Raw genomic sequence first — 21958 nt, forward strand, 5'->3', positions numbered from 1 at the left:
ATTCTTTGGTGTGCTTCTGCCTGTTTAGTTCTTTCTAGTTTCCCAGATAAAAATTGGAGCCCAATAATAAACTAATATGACTCTCACTAGGCAGTAACTCATGATGAATAAATGAACATTTCAAATGCATTTTAAAAAATATGGTCTTTGTATTTCCTGCTAACTTATTATTTACAGCTTATGTTCATAAGGTCATGAGACCTTTAGTCTTAAACAGATGTCATGGAACTTTTCTGCAAATGAAATGAACAAACAAAAAAGTGCCTATTCATAATTGTATTTGTATACTGTTTGAGTGTAAACAAATACAAGCCAAGGAGTCAATATATCAACAAATATAGCATTTTTTGCTTTAAACTGGAACAGTTTACCCGATTCCCCTAATGCAAGATGTATCAGTTCGTTCCCTATTACAGCTGCAAAAATAATATACTTTTCCCCTACTATAAATTCTCCACCAAGTTAAAGCAGACAAGAATAAACTTGTACAACATACAACTCTGTACATTTAAGTATATAATTACTAAAGATAAACAATTCACAAACAAAAAGGAAATCACTGGCCCTCAATTTGTTTACCAGGAAACTAAAGAAATGTAGGAAATCATCAACTAATGCTCACATTAACATTTATTTGAAGCTTGAATTTTATTTATAATCGCTTAAACTTTATATAACATGACAACTCTGCTCATTCAAACTAGATTAATTATAATACTAGATGCATACACAATGCAGACTGGTGTAATAATAAAACAAACAAAAAACATGTACATACCAACAAACAGTGATCTGTCTTATGTAAAAGTTTGATTGGTTAGAAATTTCAGATAAACTACTTCACACTGTTTAACAATAAGAAAAAAAAATACTTTAGGAGTTTTGATTATGGAGAAATATGTAATGCAAAGCATCAAACTGCAATGAGTAGAATGCATTCTCCTTTTCGCAAATGTGGTAAATAAAAGTTCAAAGTACAAGGTAAAAGAAAAGCGAGTTTTCTTTTTTTTTACTTTCCACTTCTGCTGCTAAGGAAAAAAAAAAACATACATAATGGATTCACTTTCTTCTAAGGATTAATCGAATGGATTGGTCCCCAATGGCTCGTTCTCTCACTGCAGAAAAAAGGCCTAGTTTATATATGGTTCAATAAATCTCTTAATCTGCCATTCTTTTTATTGCCTTTGCTGAAATGTTCACGTTTACATAAATCTTGTGTTATATAATGAATAACACTATTTTGTGTTTTCACAAGTCACTTTCTTACTCTTAAGTGAGCTGTACACTGTTAGTCAAAATGGAGCTGTTGAATACACAAAGGCAAATTGTAAAATAATGAGTTGGTCACAAATGCATATACAGTTTTAGATCATATATTTTGGCATGCTAAACTGCAACAGATTTAGTGGCATTATGACCAACTCTGAGGGTGCACATTTTATATAATTAGAACCTTGATGTCAGAACGCTGCAATCATGCTGGTCTAAAAGCTACCAATAGGAGCACAGCATAGGATTATGTAAAAATTCATTTGACAACTTCAAAAAAACGAAACAATAAAAAAGAAAATTATTTTATTTCAAGCTCGGTTTGAAGAATGCTTCTGTTCATGCACTCCCAATTCTGTTCAAAAGCCTGGATTGCTCTGATGTGACTGATAACATAAGCAGAACATATGAATTTTTGTGGGAAATCTGACATAGAAATTGCGCTGTCTGTTACAGAATACTGACAAGTCATGATTATAAAAGACAGCTGTAATCACAATCTAAAATCAGCTTCATTCGAATAGCTATTTTGATAATTAGTAATTTTGAATTAGATTATTAGTATTTTAAATCGTTTTTATTTTCAGAAGATCAAATGACTAATGCTGAATATTGTTTCAACACTATTTACATTTTTCAACACTACCCACTGTCGAATATAAGAAAATTTGCACTAGCTGACACACACACACACACACACAAACACACACACACACACACACACACACACACACACACACACACACACACACACACACACACACACACACACACACACCACACATACACACACACACACACACACACACACACACAAAGGCTTGCTCATTTTAGGTTGGATGGCAGAAGCAGTGTGTAGCCGGCCGTGGAACCACTGCGGCTCCTTATGCTAATTTGATCGATAATCCTGCTTTTTCTACAGCCCTGTCTCCCCTTTCCATTTTACAGGTTGAAGAAGCTCTAATCAGGAACTGCAGAGATACTAATTAGGGGCCAGCAATGCTACAGGGATTTTCCACAAGCCCTGCTAAACATCTAAAAGAAGCTTTAACCCACACACCAAGCCAGTGCACTTTACATGTATTCTGGGATGTATATCATTAACACAACTAATTCCCTTATAGTCAACACCCACCCACAACCCACACACACACATACACACCCACACACAAACGCTGTCTAATTGACCTTGCATGTGTGTGTATGAATAAAACATACATTTAATTGATGAAAGACCTGGAGAAGCCAGATAATTTCTAAAATGCAGGAACTCTGTGCTCTATCTGCCATTCAGTTTATGACATTGTTTTAAACAGCAGGGTCATGATGTCCAAAAGACAAAGAGGCCTTCTTTTTTGCAGGTTATGATGTTACACAAATCGCACCTATATGTGTCACCTCTGAATAAGTGCTACCGTTTCAGATGCAGATAAAAAGCATTTAGCTTTAATGCGATCGATTTGACCCAATCTCAGAGCAGTGAGCTAGACAAAGCCGCATGAATACCAAAGAGTCTTCTTTTCTAAACAAGATGCAGACAATGAGCAAGATCAGACAGATTACAGCAAACTAATGTATCAGCCAATATCTAAAGTGGCAAAACATTACTGGATTTTAAAACTTAATTAAAATCTTTAAGTCGGTCTCGATAACAGTGTTTGCTAAAGTCTATAAATTAAAAATATGGAAATAATAGCAGGGTAAATAAATACACACACACAAACACACACACACACACACACACACACACACACACACACACACACACACACACACACACACAAAAAAAAAACACTTTTGTCATTTGCTCTTTCATGTAATTGTTATTTTTGTAATTAGACCATGTGTGCTTTATCTATATACTTTAAGGTTCTCCTATTGTACCAATGAAAATTGTGGAAAAATAGGACTGGGCTCAATTGTCCACTTTTCCTGTTCATTTTAGTCATGAACTAGATCTGCACTGTGCCTGCTGAAGACATGCACCAAATGCATCACTAAAATGGGCTAAAATATATTAGTCACGGCCACTTTCTTTTTGGCTGTGTGAATCTACAGCACTTGGCTTCACGTTATCGCATTTTGTGTATTTCTTATGACGACTAGCAGTGCACAAAAAGTCCTCTTCCTCTTCTTCTTCTTCCTCTTCTTCTTCTTCTTCTTCTTCTTCTTCTTTCAGCTGCTCCTATTATGGGTCGCAAAAGCAGATCATCCATCTCCATACCCCCTGTTTTCTACATCTGCCTCTTTCAAACCAACTACCTGCATGTCTTCCCTCACTACATCCATAAACCTCCTCTTTGGCCTTCCTCCTTTCCTCCCTCCTGGCGGGTCCATCCTCAGCATTCTTCTACTGATATACATTTGCACATGTTCAAACATCTCAGTCACACCTCCCTCACCTTGTCTCTAAAACGTCCAACATGTGCGGTACCTCTTATAAACTAGTTTCTAATCCTGTCCATCCTTGTCACTCCCAATGAAAATCTCAACATCTTCAGCTATGCTACCTCCAGCTCCACCTCCTGTCTTTTACTCAATGCCACTGTCTCTAAACTATTTAACATCGCAGGTCTCACCACAGTCCTATAAACTTTCCCTTTCACTCTTGCAGATACCCTTCTATCACAAATCACTCCTGCCACCCTTCTCCATCCACTCCACCCTGCCTGCACTCTATTCTTCACTTCCCTAACACACTCTCCATTACTTTGCACTGTTGACCCCAGGTACTTAAACTCCTATACCTTCACCACCTCTTCTCCCTGCAACCACAACACTCCACTGCCCTTCCTCTCATTCATACACATGTATTCTGTCTTACTCCTACTAACTTTCGTTCCCCTTCTCTCCTGCACGTACCTTCACCTTTCCAGGCTCTTCTTAACATCATACTCCACAGAGACTCCTGTCTGACCTCGTCCGTCAACCTGTCCATCATCACTGCAAACAGGAAAGGGTTTAGAGCCGATCCTTGATGCAGTTCAACCTCCACCTTAAACCAGTCTGTCATTCCTACTGCACACTTCACTGCTGTCACACTGTCCTCATACATGTCCTGTACCACCCTGACATATTTCTCTGACACACCAGACTTCCTCATACAATACCACAACTCCTCTCTCTGTACCCTGTCATATGATTTCATCAAATCCACAAACACACAATGCAGCTCCTTCTGACCTTCTCTATACTTTTTCATCAACATTCTCAAAGCAAATATTGCATCTGTAGTGCTCTTCCTTAGCATGAACAATTGAAACAATTAAAAAAAACAATAATTTATTTGATAAATTATATCATTATGATTATATTCCTTATGCACAGGAAACCAAAACCTAAAGAAATCCTATTCCTATCTAAAGAAACCACTCAGATTATACAGTGTTTTTTTTTCTTCTGTGATGTACACAAACCTACCAATTTCTAGTTCACTTTTTTAAAACTTTAGTGAAATTTTAATAAGATCTTAATAAGTATTGTATGCTACACATATAAAAACTGATTGAACTAATAGCATGGTCGTAAGAAGCATGTGTATTTTATGTTTGTGGAACTTAACTATATGTATTAATACTTAAAAATAAGTGCATCACAACCAATAAAAAATTTCATATATGTGTAGTGATGACAACCATACAAAGTAGAATAGACTTGAACAGGACAGAAGTTAGTAGAATCGATCTGAGAAGAACTGCATAGAATAGTATAGAACTGATTACATTTATTGTCATGATAGGAGTACAGTGAAATTCAATTGGCATCTCCTATTATAAGAATATGCAAAAAGGTGTATGTAAAATTTAAATACAAGAACACAGTACATAATATTCTATTAGGTATTTTACATACATGTAATTTATCTTTTTCTATTCCTGTAGTTGAGGATAAATCAAATTTGAAATCTCTGTGTTGGATTATTAACTATTGCAACATTGTTGTTGTTATTTGTATTTTATTTTTTTATGTTTAGTGATTTTACATTTTTTTTGGTTGTGTTCATTTTTAAAAATTATAAATTTTTTTTTTCTTAGTGTATATATTTTATTTTATATTAAATAATGGTTAAAGCAAGTTATGACTGCTTTAGGCTTTTTCTTAAAGCATTTTCTTACACACTAAAAAGGAACCTTAAACTGAAGAAGCTATGTCAGGTAGTTACATGACTTGTATATCATGCTGCATAATTCTACTTGCATGCAGTATTAACTTAAAAACTACAGAAATGCCAGGGCTAAAGTAAATCATCAATTTCATGCATGTTTCTCTGCATTCTGCAGGTATTTGTGTTATTGAGATTATGTGGTAATGTACAGCATTCAGCCACTTTTAAACTTGCAGCGTAGACAGTATACATAGCCACAGGGAATTACTACATTCGCATCTGCATCGCATGCCTCTGCAGACAAGTTCATAGCCTGTTATGTATGTACATTCTTTATCAGGTTAACTCTCGTTTTCTTTCCCAGTTTTCTGGCCTGCATTACTTTGTTATGATTTTTGGCTGCCCAGCTGCTTACTAAAGCAAGCGACTCATGAACCACTTTGTCATACTATAATTTCACTATATTTAATATCTGTAGATTGTTATGTTCAAAGTAATTGTACGAAGTACAAAGAAGTACAAAGAAGCGCAAAATTGGGGGTGGGGGTTGGGGGGGCAGTAAAACAGAAAGCCAAATTAATCAAAACCATAATTCAGTCTCCTTTTAAAATATTTTCCTGCTGCTTTTGAGTTCTAAGGCAAGCAAATGAAGACATGACAAAGCAACGATTTATTCATTTCTCTTTCTACCTCTGAGTGCACCCCTGCACTGGCTCAGTCTGCTTGACTACAAATGTCTGTGTTTCATGTGACATCAATCTTTAAATAGAGACTGAATTGCAGAATGCAGCACATTGAATTTGCTCACAAATTAAGCTACTTTCCCAGATCCCACTGACAGAAATCAAATCCCTGAAATTTGTTAAGGGCCCTGGGATGGCCACAAGTACATACAAGTATGCAGTTTGAAAATTACCAACTTAATTTCTGATTCCTTTTTTTCTGTGGTTATTTAACAAACTAGAAATATATGCACTAGCAGCTCATGTCAAAAGTATATTGGAACTCTTGCATAAAAGCCCTGAGCTGTGAAGAGCTTGCAATGCTGCAAGGGGTTAATGAGTTGAAGGAGTGTAAAATTACATCTCATCTTTAGTGAACTCTCTCAACCCGTCTAATTTTTCACATGTGAAGTCAAGAATAGTATGTGACAAAAAGGAGCTATCAACAGGAAGCATCCGTCTTGTAAATTAAAAGGGTCATGGACTGAATTCATGTACTATTAAAATACAATACGTTAAACCAAGCTGTTGCTTCACACAATCCCCCCAAGGCCTTGAATAAAGGGCAATTTCGTCACAATTTCTTTTACAGATTCCACAACACACATCACAGCAAAGCTCTAAAGCCAGAAAAAAGAAGATGGAAGAGGTTTCTTGAATAGACATAAGAAAGCAGATGTAGCATTGCTTTTATGTTTATGTTTTGTTCAAAAACATAAAAACCTGGCCCTGGCATCCACCATCAGCTACAGCAGTGCTTTTTTACTATTGGCGAGCAATTAAAGGGTGATGTGATGTATGTGGAGGAAAACCGAACACTGATTCCCTCACTCCTGATTAGTCAAAAGCGCCACCCATTTCCAGTTCTTATTATTTCCTTTCCTTTTCTCTTTTTAGCTACATGAACATGCATGAATTAATATTGTTCCTGGTTCAGTGCTGTGAGTGCTCATATGCTTTTTACTACTTATATTTATTGCTGGTTTTCAAGAGCCTTGCTTTCATTTTCATGTTCATGTACTTTCGTTTTGTATTTAAAAACAATTCTGCCGGCTTAAACCATGATGCATCAAATGGTTCGAATAAAGCTTGTATGCACTGTACAGTCTTTGACTTCCACTTGTCACATTAGAGAGGTTTATTTATGTAAAGCCTGCCAGCGTGCTTATTCAACCTCCTACAGCTGTCCCCTTCTAGCGCTCTACCTGAAAATCTGTCATGCTCTGCTGAACACTGCCCAGCCTGCTCCACTCTGATTTGTATATTTGCATATATTTGTGTGGCTAATTACAGTGTGGCTAATCTTGGCTTTGGTAGGAAATAATAAATTTTGGAAGGTATTTACTCTAAGCAGTCAGCTATATCACTTTAAGGCTGACTGGTGATAGAAATACAAGAAGGCATAATTCATGTCATCTCTAAAATATAACTACATATAGTAGAGTTTACAGGGTGATTCAATTACGGACCACTCTTACTCCTAACTTACAAAGGTGTGAATAAGCCGCAAACTTGGCTTAACTGAGACAGCTTTTAATGCTGAACCATAAATTATTAATTATGACTGCAATTAAGACCATTTAAAATGGTTATTTTTTTTGTTTCGCAATGAAAATTACATTACCACCACTTCGCTGAGCACCGTGAGCTCATAAATATTTTTTTTAATAAAATATTTAACTAACATAAAAAATGCTAATAAATTATTTAAATTGTAATTTCTGTGTGTGTCTGTGCACACACACACACACACACACACACACACACACACACATACACACACTTATGTGTTATTCTTGATTGTACTTGCTATTATTTTACATAAACATTTTTTATTAATAAGCAAATACAAAGATTAAAACGTAAATAAAGAAGTTACTGAAGAAAAATTTATAAACACAGAAAAACTGCACGGGTTAATGAGCACGGTCATTCTTCAGTTGTCATATCTGACCATTTGTATTAAAGTAAATCCTCCTACTCCTGTGCCTTTCTGGTCACAATGTACACCTGTACTCTAGATAGATGAGTCATGCCTGTTTAGAGCATGAAATAAGTTCCTACAACTCTGCAAGTTCATCTCCTGTCATGTTGTTTCACTTAAACCAAAAAGAATTATAAATAAATAAACAAACATTGCTTTCTTTTGCTTAAACTATAACGAGTTTCTGAACCTATGAGCCAGAACTAAACAGTTTATTTAAATGTGTGATTAGATAAGCTGAAACATCTGCTACAGATCTGCTACAGTTCATGTTTTAAAAAAAAAGTCACTATTCTACAGCCATCATTTCTTTTTCATATATTGATTGCCCCTACCGCAGTATTTTTCAAGTGGTCATTTCAGTCCCGTGAAATACTTGGATCTGGCACTTGAAAAGCCATGGCCTGTAGGTTGTTGCTGTCAAACAACTCAATGAAGAAAAAGCTTTATTACTTGAACATGGACATGTTTGCTACAGTTTGTCCATTACTTCTAACATGTTCAGGCAAAAGATGCTAAGAGAGCTCCCTAAAAGCTCTGAAATGGCTTTAAACAAGATGTTAAAGCACAGTACTGCAACAGAGCTCCACAATGTATCTTCAGCATGCTGTTTTCACTGACTATAATCAGAGATTACTGAGCTCCAGGACGATGTCTCATGGTGTTTAAAAGGTCTACATAAACAGTATATCTGTATCATTTTACTGAAATATAGTTTGTTTTAAACTGATTTTGAAATAAAACTGTTATTTGAATACATAATTCTTGCAAAGGTTTGTTCTTGTCTCAGTGATATTGATAGTCTCTTGAGCTCTCCTGAAAGGATTTAGGTGTTATTGCATGTGGCAGAACTTCTTATTGGGTGTCAGCAGCAGTGTGTGTGTGTGTGTGTGTGTGTGTGTGTGTGTGTGTGTGTGTGTGTGTGTGTGTGTGTGTGTTCACACAGGAACTAGCAAATCCAGACTCATCAACTAGGCTATAAGCAAGAACACTTAGGATCCCCTTCAGAGCCATTTTGCCTCAGCCCCTCAACCATAAGGCCAGAAGATGAAGCAAAATAGTGAGGTAACACACCGCAAAGGGCAAAATTAAATATTCAGTTAAGCTGCTTCATTTTTCTTTCTTTTTTGATGCAGAATATACAGTGGGTACGGAAAGTATTCAGACCCCCTTACATTTTTCACTTTTTGTTATATTGCAGCCATTTGCTAAAATCATTTAAGTTCATTTCTTTTCCTCATGAATGTACACATAGCACCCCATACTGACAGAAAAACACAGAATTGTTGACCTTTTTGCAGATTTATTAAAAAAGAAAAACTGAAATATCACATGGTCCTAAGTATTCAGACCCTTTGCTGTGACACTCATATATTTAACTCAGGTGCTCTCCATTTCTTCTGATCATCCTTGAGATGGTTCTACACCTTCATTTGAGTCCAGAAATTTTTGATTATACTGATTGGACTTGATTAGGAAAGCCACACACCTGTTTATATAAGACCTTACAGATCACAATGCATGTCAGAGCAAATGAGAATCATTAAGGTCAAAGGAACTGCCTGAAGAGCTCAGAGACAGAATTGTGGCAAGGCACAGATCTGGCCAAGGTTCCAAAAATGTTTTTGCTGCACTTAAGGTTCCTAAGAGCACAGTGGCCTCCATAATCCTCAAATGGAAGACGTTTGGGACGACCAGAACCCTTCCTAGAGCTGGCCGACCGGCCAAACTGAGCTATCGGGGGAGAAGAGCCTTGGTGAGAGAGGTAAAGTAAAACCCAAAGATCACTGTGGCTGAGCTCCAGAGATGCAGTCGGGAGATGGGAGAAAGTTGTAGAAAGTCAACCATCACTGCAGGCCTTCACCAGTGGGGCTTTATAGCAGAGTGGCCCGACGGAAGCCTCTCCTCAGTGCAGGACACATGAAAACCTGCATGGAGTTCTCCAAGATGGTGAGAAATAAGATTCTCTGGTCTGATGAGACCAAGATAGAACTTTTTGGCCTTAATTCTAAGCGGTATGTGTGGAGAAAACCAGGCACTGCTCATCACCTGTCCAGTACAGTCTCAACAATGAAGCATGGTGGTGGCAGCATCATGCTGTGGGGGTGTTTTTCAGCTGCAGGGACAGGACGACTGGTTGCAATCAAGGGAAAGATGAATGCGGCCAAGCACAGGGATATCCTGGACGAAAACCTTCTCCAGAGTGCTTTGGACCTCAGACTGGGCTGAAGGTTTACCTTCCAACAAGACAATGACCCTAAGCACACAGCTAAAATAACGATGGAGTGGCTTCACAACAACTCCGTGACTGTTCTTGAATGGCCCAGCCAGAGCAATGACTTAAACCCAATTGAGCATCTCTGGAGAGACCTAAAAATAGCTGTCCACCAACGTTTACCGTCCAACTTGACAGAACTGGAGAGGATCTGCAAGGAGGAATGGCAGAGGATCCCTGAATCCAGGTGTGAAAAACTTGTGGCAGCCTTCCCAAAAAGACTCATGGCTGTATTAGATCAAAAGGGTGCTTCTACTAAATACTGAGCAAAGGGTCTGAATACTTAGGACCATGTGATATTTTAGTTTTTCTTTTTTAATAAATCTGCAACAGTGTCAACAATTCTGTGTTTTTCTGTCAATATAGGGTGCTTTGTGTACATTAATGAGGAAAAGAAATGAACTTAAATGATTTTAGCAAGTGGCTGCAAAATAAAAAAGAGTGAAAAATTTAAGGGGGTCTGAATACTTTCCGTACCCACTGTATATTTAGAATAGAACAGTGAATTAGTTCTGCCACACATTACCACCCACCAGCAATACTGTGGTTAAAATTAAAACTGATATTGCATCCCTAAAGCTATAAAAGGAAACTGCCAGACCAGCAATTTACAGAATTTAGCAGAAATCCTTATGCTTGGTAAAAAAAAAAATATATATGTGTATATATATATATATATATATATATATATATATATATATATATATATATATATATATATATATATATATATATATATATATACAGTGAGGAAAATAAGTATTTGAACACCCTGCTATTTTGCAAGTTCTCCCACTTAGAAATTATGGAGGAGTCTGAAATTGTCATTGTATGTCCACTGTGAGAGACATAATCTAAAAAAAAAATCCAGAAATCACAATGTATGATTTTTTAACTATTTATTTGTATGATACAGCTGCAAATAAGTATTTGAACACCTGAGAAAGTCAATGTTAATATTTGGTACAGTAGCCTTTGTTTGCAATTACAGAGGTCAAACGTTTCCTGTAGTTTTTCACCAGGTTTGCACACACTGCAGGAGGGATTTTGGCCCACTCCTCCACACAGATCTTCTCTAGATCAGTCAGGTTTCTGGCCTGTCGCTGAGAAACACGGAGTTTGAGCTCCCTCCAAAGATTCTCTATTGGGTTTAGGTCAGGAGACTGGCTAGGCCACACCAGAACCTTGATATGCTTCTTACAGAGCCACTCCTTGGTTATCCTGGCTGTGTGCTTCGGGTCATTGTCATGTTGGAAGACCCAGCCTCGACCCATCTTCAATGCTCTAACTGAGGGAAGGAGGTTGTTCCCCAAAATCTCGCAATACATGGCCCTGGTCATCCTCTCCTTAATACAGTGCAGTCGCCCTGTCCCATGTGCAGAAAAACACCCCCAAAGCATGATGCTCCCACCCCCATGCTTCACAGTAGGGATGTGTTCTTGAGATCGTACTTATCATTCTACTTCCTCCAAACACGTTTAGTGAAATTATGACCCAAAAGTTCTATTTTGGTCTCATCTGACCACATGACTCTCTCCCATGACTCCTCTGGGTCATCCAAATGGTCATTGGCAAACTTGAGACGTGCCTGGACATGTGCTGGTTTAAGCAGGGGAACCTTCCGTGCCATGCATGATTTCAAACCATGACGTCTTAGTGTATTACCAACAGTAACCTTGGAAACGGTGGTCCCAGCTCTTTTCAGGTCATTGACCAGCTCCTCCTGTGTAGTTCTGAGCTGATTTCTCACCTTCCTTAGGATCATTGAGACCCCCACGAGGTGAGATCTTGCATGAAACCCAGTCCGAGGGAGATTGACAGTCATGTTTAGCTTCTTCCATTTTCTAATGATTGCTCCAACAGTGGACCTTTTTTTACCAAGCTGCTTGGCAATTTCCCCGTAGCCCTTTCCAGCCTTGTGGAGGTGTACAATTTTGTCTCTAGTGTCTTTGGACAGCTCTTTGGTCTTGGCCATGTTAGTAGTTGGATTCTTACTGATTGTATGGCGTGGACAGGTGTCTTTATGCAGCTAATGACCTCAAACAGGTGCATCTAATTTAGGATAATAAATGTAGTGGAGGTGGACATTTGAAAGGCAGACTAATGGGTCTTTGAGGGTCAGAATTCTAGCTGATAGACAGGTGTTTAAATACTTATTTGCAGCTGTATCATACAAATAAATAGTTTAAAAATCATATATTGTGATTTCTGGATTTTTTTTTTTAGATTATGTCTCTCACAGTGGACATGCACCTACGATGACAATTTCAGACTAAGTTGGAGAACTTGCAAAATAGCAGGGTGTTCAAATACTTGAAAACAAAAAAAGCAACAAAAACAGTTCTGTTAGCAGTGCCAGTGTGGCTGCTGTGCTTAGCTTTTTCCACTGATAGAAGTACAGGGTGGCTAACAATGCAAAATGTAAGTCTGTTGTATGGGCACAATGAAGTCTCTTCCCAAGACATCTGATAATTATCCTCTAAAATGATCTTGTAATGGCATCTTTCTATTTTAGTTCTAGATCCAGGTGGCCTTGTCTACAATAACAGTAACCAAATCAGTGAAATGCAGTTAACGGCTTCCTGTTTTCCCCCCGCATTAGTTCAGTGTTAATTAGTGCCAAGAAAAGATGTGACCTCACTGCTGGACTTGGACAGAAGAAAATACCATGACTTGACCTGGCTCTGTGCAAGACTCATTAATTAAACCCTGTTAGCATTTCTCTGCTGCATGATTACAGGTGTCGATTAGAGCATTGAGCTAGCATTAATTGCCTTGACATCATCCAGTTAAGATAAATATCTGTGAAAAACTTGCAAGGCATTAGTGGAAGTACACTCGTGACCTCTTTAATAGGAACAACTTTACACTTGCAAGTTCATGAAATTATCCAATCAACCAATCATGCGGCCACAACAGAATGCATGCATAAAATCTTGCACATAGAGGTCAAGAGCTTCACTTAACGTACTTAATTGTAAAAGCACTTCAAAAAATCAGATTGGAGAGAAAATATGATCTTTTTCATCACCTGGTTATAAATAGTGGTTATTTGAGTTCAGCTTTCCTATCAGTTCAAACCACTTTAGAAATTACCATATGACCAGACCATCAAGCCACTATTTGTTCCTACAGGACAGCTGCTCACTAAATTTTTTTTTAATTTTTTATTATTACCCTTTTTCTGTGTCAGTTCTAAAGACTGTTCAGTGTAAAACTGCATCTGCATAGTTAAATGCGCTGTGGTGCTGGCACATGAGTGGCCGATTGGATAACTGTATTCAGGGGTGCAGGTGCTCAAGATAAAGTGGAATGTCACTGTATGCCCCTTTCTCTTAATAACATACAGTAGTAGGATATCAGTGAAAAATAGACCCGCTAGTGAAATGTGTCTCCAAATCACTGGAAAGATGTCCCATGACTAAAATTTATCTTCATAGCTTTGTTAAAAAGGTACAGGAGCACAGAGTACTAGCGCTCCAAGGCACCTTTGCTATCTGCTTACATTCCACTCGTACCTCTTTTGGTCATACACACTGACAGGAACATGAAAGCAAGCGCAAACGAGGTTTGCATAAAGCATATTAAACGCCTTAAATTTAACAATGGAAATAAAAGTGTAGGACAACCTGAATGACAAGTATTTAATCTGTATTTCTATGAGCAGCAAATACAGCTCACATTCATAATATTCCCCAGAACACTATTAGGAAGTATATGAGAAAAATAATCCCCAGGCTTAGGTGTAAGCCTGTCTTGGCTGTAAAGGAGTCTGGGTGTGGATAACTGCCTCAAGAGATCAGGGAGATATGCCATAACTAGACCATTAAGGGCTATAAAAGCCAAAAGCAAGACCTTGCAGTAAATGTAAAATGTAACAGGAAGTCAATGCAAATCAAATAAGACATATTTTAATTGACATTAAAAAGCAATACACCCTGACTTCCTGGAATGATCTAAATCTTATTTAGAAAGACAACAGGAGACATGGCCAGATGTGAATGCATAAAGACAATCTATTGTCCTTATTTTAAGAGTTGATCAGTAAGATATGTTAATTTAGTAAAGAAGAAATTATATTATATATATATATCCATCCGCCATGATGTACACATCCGCGATTAAAACCATGGAAACCGTGTGGAAACCGTACGTGTCCAATAGTTGCATTTGGTGTCCTGATGATTTAGGTAATTTAAAACACCATAATTACTTCAAAACATTTACGAGAATATTTTGTCTTTATGATCTGTGTTGAGTCTGGTTTCACTAATAATAAACATAATTTTGCATAAAGCATACATATTTGTCCATGGCCATGTTGATTAGAGTATTAAAAACTTAAAAATTATAAATTTAAGGTACTTTTAAAACAGATACTGTAAAAATGTGCGAGTAAGTTGTGATTAATCACGAGTTAACTCCTGACAATTATGCGATTAGTTTGGTATTTTAATTGATTGACAGCCCAAGTAAATATAAATCAAAGCCCCCAAAGATGGCTTTCATTAACTCCCTGTTTCCAAATTACTAATCGAGCACAGGTGTGCTCAATTACTCACACACCTTCACACACAAAAAGAGACTCTATTTATCAAATCAATTTGAAGTAATGCTCTTTGTGACCCATTCCATAGACTTACAATTGCATATATTTATGAGCAATATCTTGTGGATGATTTTTGCCTTTCTTTTATTTTATTTTTTTTTCCTGTTTTGCCAATTGGTTTCTGTTTGTCCTCGCTTGACTTCTGTCTGGATTATATTTTCTGCTATCAATTTAAATATTACTTTCTTGAATAAAGACTTTTTTTTTTTTTGCTGCACTTGTATCAATCTGCATTTCATTACAATATGATTTATTCAAATAGGCTACATATCAGGAAGTCAGAAATCTGTTTGAACTGTATCGGATACAGATGCAGTGGCTTGTAGTGAGCATACCCACGGCATTATAACAAGTTATTATAAAAACTTTCTTTCTTTTCGGCTTCTCCCGTTAGGGGTCGCCACAGCGGATCCTCCGCACGTTTGATTTGGCACATGTTTTACGCTGGATGCCCTTCCAAACGCAACCCTCCCCAATTTATCCGGGCTTGGGACCGGCACTAAGAGTGGCTGGGGATGGTTCCCTGACCGGGAATCGAATCCGGGTCGCAGCGGTGGGAGCGCTGCATCTTAACCACTAGACCACCAGGGGACCTCATTATAACAAGTTATTATAATATAGCATATTCTTATTTTGACATAGCACATGTCAGTAAGTGATAAATTTTCTTTCTAAAAAATAACTCATATATATATATATATATATATATATATATATATATATATATATATATATATATATATATATATATATATATATATAATAGCCCATGATTCAAACATTGTGTCTTACTGTTCTAATTATTATACATTTCTGATTGAAATGTTGTTTACAGTAATAGGACATTTATATTGTTTTTATATATATTTTGTAGTATGATCAACTGACATGTTGGATCACCACCACTATCAGTTCTGTTAACAGCTAAATGGTTAAATTGGTAATTAAATTGTCACTTTGATAAAAAAACAAAAAAAAATCCATCTGATAAATAATTACATATAATTGTAATAGTACAAATGCTTCTGTTTAAGTCAGAATGATGAACATATAATCAATATGCACACAAAGAAAATGTCTCAATTTCCTTGCACCTGTGTATGACAGTTGATCGGAATCTTCATTTGAACCGCTGAGCTAAGTAATGTGTGGATTAGTGTAAACAGATGTGCTACTTGGTTACCAGAATGTAGCCTAACTTGCTGCTCTTAATTCCTGTCAGGCCTAATTAAAAGTGCAAAGAACACAATCTTCCTACCACATCATCCTGTGAACACAGTTTCTATCCAATCACAAGCTTACACTGCAATGCTTGTTATCTCCTGTGTGTGTGCGCTCTCTCTCTCTCTCTCTCTCTCTCTCTCTCTCTCTCTCTCTCTCTCTCTCTCTCTCTCTCTCTCCTGTAGAAAAAGTAAAAAGTAAAACTCTTTAATTTAAGCAGTAGCTTATTATGCAATTATTTCTTCCTTGTGTCACTTTAGTCTTAGTTTTACCTGAAAGCTGCACCACCAAGCTGGTCATTATGAATATTGAGATCTTACTTTTGCTATTAAATTGACATAAAGACAAGAATAAGAATAGACTGGTGTTATGTGTATCAGAATATGCTGTATATTTATGTTCTGGCTTTGGTTAGATGTGCTGATCAAGAAAAACTTCCAATTATCTCATTTATAGGACTGTGTAGCTGAGGGCTAAAGACATTGCTCAGTGGCCCAACAGGGGCAGTTTGGCAGTGCTGGGATTTGAACTTGTGACCTTGTGAGCAGAGGTTCAATGTCTTAATCACTGAGCTACCATGTCCATATAAACTGTATATTAATTGCACTGTGGTATAAATAAAGGAAAGAAAAAAAAATAGCATGCAAGGTCTTACACACAAAACACAATGGTGTCAGTGACTCAGTCTTTATGTTTGTGAAGAAACTAGGTCATCACTGGTTTATAACTTTAAGAGGAAAGAAGGTTTTTTTTGTTTGTTTTTTTTTGCTACTATTGTGGAGATACCCTGTCAGATTCACAAAACACCTTTCGAAAAGTAAAAAAAACTTAGGTGTCCAGAGGCACATACAGTATCTACAATGCTGTATCCATTAAAGCATCCTTTCTTGAGGACATTTAAGGCAAATAAGCAATTACTAACAATCCATAATCATGCTGATCTCCAAGAGCTCTATTAAAAATCTCTTTATTTGCCCCTATTTCCTTGCAATGTGTCACACAAAAACTCCTAAAAGTGCAATGTGTGCAAATGGCATCCATATTTCATAAAGATGTTCCTCAGTGTTTGTTCTCTGACTCTCATACAAGACATCGTTGTGTTTCCACAACCACTGATCTCAAATCCAACATGGCCTCACAGAGGAATTACTGTAGCTGTTGCAGAACTGCATTTCCCTACACGGGTTTGCACACACTTGCATACAGTGGTATCAGTGCTGGCATGGTATAGCAGTGTGTAGAAAGCAGATTGATGATGGAAGGATGTAATGTGTGAATCTCTCAGCAGTGGCAAAACAGCAGGGAGGCTATAGCGACTGCAGAGAGAGGCTACAAGGGGGCAAGGGGAGGCCGCCATAGCTTTAAAGATTTGCATCCACAAATCAATACACAGACACAGACACAGACACCAGGTGGACAATTTGATACCACAGAGCAATAATATGAGAGAGACAATGAATCAAGTCTATGCAATGAATATAGAATGTCCAATATACAGGATCGTAAATTTTATAAAATACTTTAAATGAGTTAAAGTAGTTACATAATCGATGTGACTAGTGACTTGTCTCAGCTGGCAAAGATGTGTTCTTGTATAAAATTCCACATAGTCTAAACCTGTTGTTTACATAGCAACAGAGAGGTCAGGTCAATATGAATCTCTGTAGCATATGAGGTTATTGGTTTTACCTGCTATGAGAGCAAATGAGAAGCAAAAACATATCTGTACGTGCTATAAGCTCTATAGCGTAAAATAAACGTATTCTGTAAGTGTATTCATTTAAACAGGCTATAAGGTATTTAACCTTTACTAGCTAAACCATAGATACAGTACATTTTTCTCCAAGTTTTTATAAAGACCTGAGTGTGTATAAATGCATAAATGGAACAACCCATTCTGTAAATTCTTAAAATTTTACCATATTCTCCTCTCACACAAAATCTTACACTATACCGAATACATATTAAAAAGTGAGACATATAATCAGATTTCAGGCTGCTTTCAATATACACACAAAATTCAAGCTTCCATAACCTAGTAGACCATAAAGACTAAAACATGTTTTTCTGGTCCTGCCCATTTGTTATATGCATGTCTAGATACAGATTTATCTACTTACAGATAACCTTCTTATCTGTAAGTTGTTGAAGTAATATTCGAAAAATTCACATTGGTCCAGAATTGATCCAATACGAACTTCAACAGGAAGCTGCCTTCACTCAGCACAGGTGCAATGTCAACTGAAGATACAGTATGTTATTTTTCATAATAATATTCCAATATTTTTATTGTATTCTTTTTTTTTCTCTCAGCTATATTCCAACCTTCTCATCTATAATTCGCCAGTACTTTTCAAAAGCAGTTCAGCAGTTGGACAATTAAAATAAATCATTCACATTTCCATGGCAACCACAACAAAAGAGTGGAAAATAGGCATCAAAGATGTATTTTTTCTCACCTAGGTAATGGAGGTCTTTTGGAGTTCATCAAAATATCACAAATGCCATCAGTTTATGTTCCACTTATGAGGCCCTACTTTGAAAACAGGAAGCCTGAAAATGCACACAAAAGGACAGAGTTTTCTTAGTAATAATAAGTTTCAATTAGATCTTCTGGGTATTTCTACTACTTAATATCATTGTCTGTATGTCAATTCAAACCATGTATTTTCGAATATACAGCGTTATTCAAAAAGAATGAACCGAAATCATGACGCATTGCCTCAATTCTCAAGCATCGTCATGGAATGAGTCAGTGACCATTTGAAAAAGGAGTTATCTAAGTTTTGACTGGCTGCCACAGGGGCGAAAAAGTCACGTCGTTCTTCAGCAAACGTTAAGTTGTTATATTGGGTAATGAAATCGGTTAATTCTTTTTGAATAACCCTGTATATTTATAGCTGCAAATAATACAGTTATGGCATAACTTAGCCAGATTGACTCTAATACGTCCTTGTATCTATACTACAGTAGGTACAACTGCTTTTTTTAAAGATTCAAAATAGTTCATCTTTTGTTCATTCAAACCAAACCGACTGCACCCATGATGGTAATGCCATATTATTTCACTTGCAATAAAAATTCAACTGAATCTTTCAGAAAAAAATCTAGTTTAAATAACAGGATCGATAATATAATTGTTTATTATTTTAAAATACAGTACGTAAAATATATAATGTATACTGAAATGGAAGACATCAGTTGAATTTCTATATTGACTTTCTTAAAGCATGCCAGTGTACCGCTGACCATTTCATCTTGGGATGACTGTCTTAGCTGTACAGAATATTAAAATAAGATGGGTCTCATAGTGCATGGGCTGAATTGCAATGTATGTAGTTGACTTTCCCCCTTCACAAATACCAAAGAAATACCAAACACACACACACACACACACACACACACACACACACACACACACACACACACACACACACACACACAAAACCTTCTATTGTAGCATGAACTGCACTGTCCCCAGGTTTTAATAAAGCTGCCCACCTGTGATGAATACTGACCAGACAGAGAGAGTGAAAGAGAGAGAGAGAGAGAGAGAGAGAGGAGAGAGAGAGAGAGAGAGAGAGAGAGATAGAGAGAGAGAGAGAGAGAGAGAGAGAGAGAAAGAGAGAGAGAGAGAGAGAGAGAGAGAGAGAGAGATATACCATATGGACCAAAGTTTGTAGACACTTTGCCATAAGTTTTTGTATGTGCTTCTTAAAAATAAATTTACATTTATTCCCCATTTGTTTATTATAATAACCTTCACAATTTTGAGAAAATGTTCACTCAAGATCTTCCACTCCAAACCATGTTAATCATATTTTCATGGAACTCGCTTTGTGCACAAAAGTATTGCCATGCTGGAAAAGGCTTGGGTCTCCTAGTTTAAATAAAGGGTACATTTAACCAGATCCAAATACGCCCAATACTTTGTGCCTTCAACTTTGTGGAGAAGATCGTTTCTAGGTTAAGTATTCAGCCCTGGTTCTCTGAGGAAACCATGTAAGCATGCCCACCAAGGCCGAGGAAGTCCGAAGGGGCTTGGTGGGCAGCGCTGGGGCCTTGAGGAACGATACAGCACCCGGAGAGAGATAGCCAGCGAGCATCTCTTCAACCCGGGGCATTGTCCCTTAACCGCACTCTTTCAGTCCTACTACATCAGTGTAGAGGGAGACATTAGGACTGAAGAGGGGGGCCGAGTATAGGCTGCTCTATGACATGGACACCTCATTGTGCAGGTCTGGAAAAAAAAAAAAAAAAACCGCCGTGGAGGCAGTGTTGTAGATCGCAAAAAGCACGAGTCCAGCAGCTGAAAGGGATGCTTCATTCTTCCAAACCTTGAGAGAAAGAGCTGGATCTGGCAGGTGAGGCAGAAGAAATGGACAGGCCTATCTCCAGATTCTTCAGCAGATTCGCCTCGGCAGAAGCGGGGACAGAACCGCAAGGAGTGGGAGCCCTCTCCTTGAAAAGCACATCTACCTGGACATACAGTCGCAATGCAGGCAGCCGGCACCCACAAGAGCCTACCGAGCATGCTCCTCTCCCAGGCAAGCTACACACAAACTGTGTGTATGCTCCCCTCATTGCCTTCCATTTTCTTATTATTTATTTTCCTCATATCATTATTTTATTTTTTTCACACACACACACACACACACACACACACACACACACACACACACACACACACACACACACACACACAGACACAGAACGCTTCCTGAGCAAACAAAAGCTAGCCCCATCTTCACCACATGTGCTTTTTATAACTTCCTGGTTGTGACATCACGTGACATTGTCGGGTTCCTCTCAAGGTTTGCCGGGTTCCTCTCGAGGTTTCTTTCCCATAACATCTAAGGGATTTTTTCCTTGCCACAGTCACCATGGCTTGCACATCAGGGATAAATACACACCATTCACCTTAACTGTTAAATTCTGTAAAGCTGCTTTGAGACAATGTCTGTTGTGAAAAGCTCTATAGAAATAAACTTGACTTGACATCATCGTGAAACATGGTGACATCACGCCTTTCTGTTGGACAGATTACAGACGTGATTCGTAATTCTGTACTTACATGTATCTATTTATTATTATTAAACTACTTTTTTAAATTTTTTTATTTTTATTTTTGTAGTTACTTGCTTTTTATATAAGTCTGTGCCCCAAAGTTTTTTTTTATATTTGCCATGCCAATAAAGCAACAGTTTGACTCTTAAATGCATGAGAAAGAGTCTGGTTGTGTCAAAATACCAAAATATACTATGTATACACATATATATATATATATATATATATATATATATATATATATATATATATATATATATATATATATATATATATATATATATATATATATATATATATATATATTGCTATTTGTGTTAGATGCAAACTGTATATTACTGGCTCTGTAACTATACTCTGCACAATAGCTGTTGAATCTAATCATATCTAAAATAACAATATAAATTCAAATTCTTTTAAAACTATTTGTTTGTTAATTCATATCTGTACCATTTTTAACATGACAACTTGCAACATTTTGTTGTACAAGCAGAATAACATAACTGGTATTCCCTAACCATGAACTCATCATTAAAAAAAAGCCACATCTTTAAAAGAACAAATTATACACTTACACTTAAATACTGAGAGTTTTGTATAAATAGGCTTTCTGATCTTTTCTCAATGCTGGATTGAACATTTTCTCTCCATGGTAACTGCCTTTGTAGTGTGGATGCAGCAGATAGAGATAAGGTAAAAAACGTTG

General features: G+C 37.1%; 1 protein-coding gene across 2 annotated transcripts in view; it reads right to left on the reverse strand.

Annotated features, from left to right (window-relative positions):
• The window catches only part of dlgap3 (discs, large homolog-associated protein 3), a 173125-nt gene that overhangs the window by 85765 nt on the left and 65402 nt on the right, over positions 1–21958 (reverse strand). The window contains exon 2 of one of the 2 annotated variants that reach the window (XM_083523557.1): positions 18645–18738. The exons of the other annotated variant lie outside the window; for it this stretch is intronic. The gene's annotated coding sequence lies outside the window, so the exon portion shown is untranslated. The remainder of the gene's footprint in view (positions 1–18644; positions 18739–21958) is intronic. 2 annotated transcript variants of the gene reach the window in all.

The sequence above is a fragment of the Silurus aristotelis genome (assembly GCF_946808225.1).
Source record: "Silurus aristotelis genome assembly, chromosome: 21".
Lineage (NCBI taxonomy): Eukaryota > Metazoa > Chordata > Actinopteri > Siluriformes > Siluridae > Silurus > Silurus aristotelis.